Source organism: Rousettus aegyptiacus, unplaced genomic scaffold (assembly GCF_014176215.1).
Source record: "Rousettus aegyptiacus isolate mRouAeg1 unplaced genomic scaffold, mRouAeg1.p scaffold_m13_p_15, whole genome shotgun sequence".
Taxonomy (NCBI): domain Eukaryota; kingdom Metazoa; phylum Chordata; class Mammalia; order Chiroptera; family Pteropodidae; genus Rousettus; species Rousettus aegyptiacus.
In genome coordinates, this window is record NW_023416290.1 from 28,866,296 (window position 1) to 28,871,036 (window position 4,741).

At 38.3% G+C, this 4,741-nt stretch overlaps 1 pseudogene; it reads left to right on the forward strand.

Moving 5' to 3' along the window:
• The first annotated feature begins 1,219 nt into the window (after positions 1-1,219).
• On the forward strand, positions 1,220-1,338 carry LOC118612083 (annotated as a pseudogene).
• Positions 1,339-4,741: the final 3,403 nt, after the last annotated feature.

The window sequence follows — 4,741 nt, forward strand, 5'->3', positions numbered from 1 at the left end:
AAGAGCAACAATTTGGGAAATAAAGTAGAGAGTACACACAGTTAGAGAATGTGATCTACAAAATCTCTGCACACACCTATCCAGCTCATGCTCTGCCTGCCAGTGGCTGAATTGTATCTGCCCCCCTTCATATTCATATGTCGAAGCTCTAACCACCAATGCAATTGTAATTGGAGATAGGGCTTTTAAGATGTAATTAAGGTTAGATGAGGTCATAGGATAGTGTCCAAATTGATAGAATTAGCAGCCTTATAAAAAAGAGAGAGAGAGATATCTCTCTCCCCATGCACAAACCAAGGAAGGACCATATGAGGATATAGTGAATATACAAGCCAGGAAGAAATCTCTCACCAGTACTGAATTAGCAGGCATCTTGTACTTCCCAGCCTCCAGAACTATGAGAAATAAATTTCTGTTTAAGCCACTCACTATATGATATTTTGTAATGGCAGCCTGAGCAGACTAACACAGTGCCTCTTGTAGTGAGCTCTACCATTGTCCCTACTGAAAGTTAACAGAAGAGATAACTCTAATCAAGTGGGCTATTCAGTCCATGGCAAGCAACACAAGAATTGAAGATGGCTATGGACTTGGCGAGATGGACTCCAGGAGAAGAGGACACATGAGACTAATAAGAGTTAGTCATAAGGTCCGTCAGGTTGGACTCCACTTGTAACTGGGAACTGGAACAAATTAATGCAGTTACCAGCACCTGGTATACATCTGCTAATCTGGAATATGCTGTTTTCCTCTATCCAGATATTTTAAAAATACCAGAAACAATTTGCTTTGACCTATTGGGGATGGCAATATAACTTTATGCCTTTGACTTGGGGCTAAATTACCTCTCCATTTTTGGCAATAATTAGGAACCTTGACAATTTCATAATTCTACAAAATCTCTCACTGGTTCATGACATTACTAACTTCATGTTAACAGATCTTGGTGGTCAGGAAGTAATAAATATTCTATTTATAAGACACTTGAATGCTAGTGGGTAGGAAATAAATATTATGAAAACAGGGCACTGTCCCCTCAGTCATCAGCCATTCTTCGTCTAGTTGCAATGGTATGTTGGTGTCAGCTTATATCAGCTCATGAAAGCTTCTTGCTAATTATTCAGGAATATTATAAGAACATTGTTACAATGCTGGGTATATCAATTTCCTGTCTGCTATAACAAATTGCCACAAACTCAGTGCTTTAAAACATCACATGGTCTACAACCATGCCACCCTGAACACACCCGATCCTGTCTGATCTCGGAAGCTAAGTAGGGTCAGGCCTGGTTAGTACTCGGATGGGAGACCACCTAGGAAGACTGGGTGCTGTAGGTGTAAAAAAATAAATAAATAAAATAAAAAACATCACATATTTTTACCTTATAGCTCTAGAGGTAACAACTCCAAAATTGGTCATCAGGGCTGCATTCCTCCTGGAGAGTCTAAGGGAAAATTTATTTCATTGTCTTTTCCATCCCTTGGCTGTAGTAATTACTTTTATCTATCTTCAAAGCCAGCAGCATAGCATCAAATCATCTTCTACTCTCTCTCTGACCTGTGCTTTATCACACCTCCTTGACCCTTATAAGGAGCATTTGATTACATTGGGCCCAACTAGATGATCCAGAATAATCTTTCCATCTTTAAATCCTTAATTTAATCACATCTGCAAAGTACATTTCGCCATTTGATGTAACATATTCGCAGGTCCCAAAGTGTGAACATTTTTGAGAAGCCATTATTCAGCCTACCATATGATCAATCTTTCAGTTCTTACTCATTATAGACTTAGTCTCAGAATCATTCCCCACATAAGCACTCCATAGCAGTAGGTCTGAGCTGGCACAGGAGATAAAACCTATATTCTTATCTTTAGCCAAAACTAAATTTACCCAATCATTCAACACATATTTATTTATTTACAAATAAAGTTTTTACTGCGAGCCATGTATTGTGCTGGATAAATGTTGACAGAAATGGACACAGACTCTACCCTAATAGATAGAGTTCAGTCTATGGAGGAAGAGAGACACTAACCAGACAAACCAATACATACAATTAAAAAGTAAGAGGAATGCTAGGAAAGAAACAAACAGTTCTGATGGATAAAAACAGATATGATAGTCAGGGAATGACTGTGCAAGAAGGTAACACTTCAACTGACAATTAAAGGACAGGAAACCAGCGCTGTGAAGAGTGAGGAAAGATGTTATCGGAGGGGCAACCATGTGTGAGAAATCTCTAAGGCGAGACTAAATGCCTCAGCGTTGGATCAGAGAAGGAATGCTATAGATGGCTTCCTCGAGGTAGAGACCCTCTGAAAAAAGCCAACTCACTTCCCCACAGAGGACTCACTATGGTGAGACTGTATTCACCTATGACCAGCCCTGTCCCAGCATGGTCACAGCTCAAGCCACACCCTTTGATTAGCTCTATATAGCAAAGAAAGCTATTAAGAATGTAACTGATTTTTTACCTGCCCAGGGTCTATACTTTAGCACTTGAATTTGGTTAGGGCATCCCAATGGTCTGTTTTTTAGGAGGGAAAAGTTTGACTTGAGTATTAGTTCAGAGGGGTCTAACATTTTAGACAACTATGTATTTCTTTTATTTTAAAAAAGGAACTGGTATCTACTCTGCCTAAGAACTGGTTACACACACTGATGCCATTCTTGGACTCATGGAGCTTACGACTGCAGCGGCTGAAAAAATGACTCTTAATGGAAATTACTGTTTGACTATCACTATGGGAACATAGGCCTTTGATTATAGAAAGATAACATTCTAAATAAGCTTTCTGCTTCTGTAACCCCGCTTACACACCTGACCTGTGAGTTGACAGGTAGTGAATAGAAGAAAAATAGACCTTCGTGTTTAGACAGAATGAAGAATGGGATTTTGGGCTTAAAAACCCTGTACCTCTACATTTTGGGGCTGCTTAATTTGGGGTCGGTATACCCCTGGCAGACCCAGCTGGCTGAATAAAGAATGTGTTTCCTATAACTGACTGAGTTCTGGTGGTCCGTTTGTCTTTCGGGGGCTGGCAGCTACAACACGACTTATAAACACAAACTTAAACACAGATACACTTTAATGGAATAAAAAAGTAGTTTTACCTGTCTGTTGAGTGTTTGAAAACATTGTAGTAGTAGCATTTGTTTTCTTCTAGAGAACTGCTGTTTTTGTTTTGGTTCATCTCTATTTACTAGTTAATATCAGCATTGTTCCTAGATGCCCCAAATGTTAACTACATCTTATTCACTGAAACCTATCATTTCTTTTATTATTGTTCTTTCTGCTTTCACATTAAGATGTTGACATTATTCTCACTTTTAGGACAGAATTCTTGAACTCAAAAACAAAAGCCTTGGAGAAGCTCTATTCTCCCTTAGTATAAAGAACTCCTCAGTAGGGATGTCTATTAAAGGGACTTTAACAAGAGGAGGAGGGGCAGAGTTGTTCTGAAAATTACTATACTGACTCTTATGGCCGCCAGAGGGAGTCCACACTGTTGAGGCTCTATTTTATCAGTGGAACTCCTGGTGTTTTGTTCTTCACGTGTCCTTTGACTTCCTCCAACCCAAACATGTATCTAAATTGGGGTAATTGCATAAGGCAGCCCAGTCCTATTTTCCTCATAGTATCTAAGATTTGGGAGCCTTTTCTGTTTATTTGCTGTTCCACTAAAATGGTGAGGGGCGACTGTGACAAAGTGAATATTCTAAGCAAAAATAAGGTCCTAAAGATCCAAATTCTAGCTACTTACTATGTGTGTGCAGACATGCCCAAGTAGATCGAGTAGCAAAGAAGCAGTGTGAACTCATTTTTCACACAGATATGTGCTTCTTTTATACTTCAAATAGACCATTCTCAAAAGTGGCTGAAAAAAAGTTTAGGAGCCCTAGAAACTAAAAGGTAACAATGCCTTAGCCACGCTAAAAGCAACACTAACCCACAAAATAACAAATCCAACTATTCTGAGTGGTACCCACTACTTCATAGATGAGGAATCGAGAGGAAAATATGTACAGAAGTTCCAGCCAATATTGCAGTGACTTGATCACCGATAGGCTGCAGGAATTATTCCAGCATGCATAAGAAGACACGCAGGAAAGGCAGGTCATTTTATAATGACTGTCTAACCAATTTCAATAAAAAATGCCTGTATTTCATATCTCTATTGATAAACCTACTAAAAGAAAAATGCTCAAATTTATCAAAACATTAATAGAGTCAATTCAATTTAGTGGTTTTCTGCTTTTATTTTAATCTTATCTTCTGGATTCTCTCCTAATTAGCCACAACTCTTAAACAAAAAAGCTGTTTGGCCCTGCCTTCTTAAATTCTGAAACAATAGAAAGGGGAATTAGACTCAGCCATCTGAATTTTTTTTTTTTTGGTTTCTTTCTCTTTTTTTAAATTTTATTATTTGTTTCAAGTATATAGTATATTAGACATTTATATAGTTTATGAAACAATTCCCCTAATTGTTCTTTCTCTTCTCTGGCTCTGTACCTAACCATTACATTAATGCTGTGTTCCCTATGCCGTACTCTCCATCCCCATGATCTATCAACTACTAAATTGTACTTCTTTAACCTGCACACCTTTCTTCCAGTCCAACTCCCCTCCCCTCCCCTCTATTCATCACCAGATCATCCTCTATATTTGTGACTCTGTTTTTGATTAGTTTGTTCTTTTTGTTCCTTAGATTATGCAAATAAATGAAATCATATGG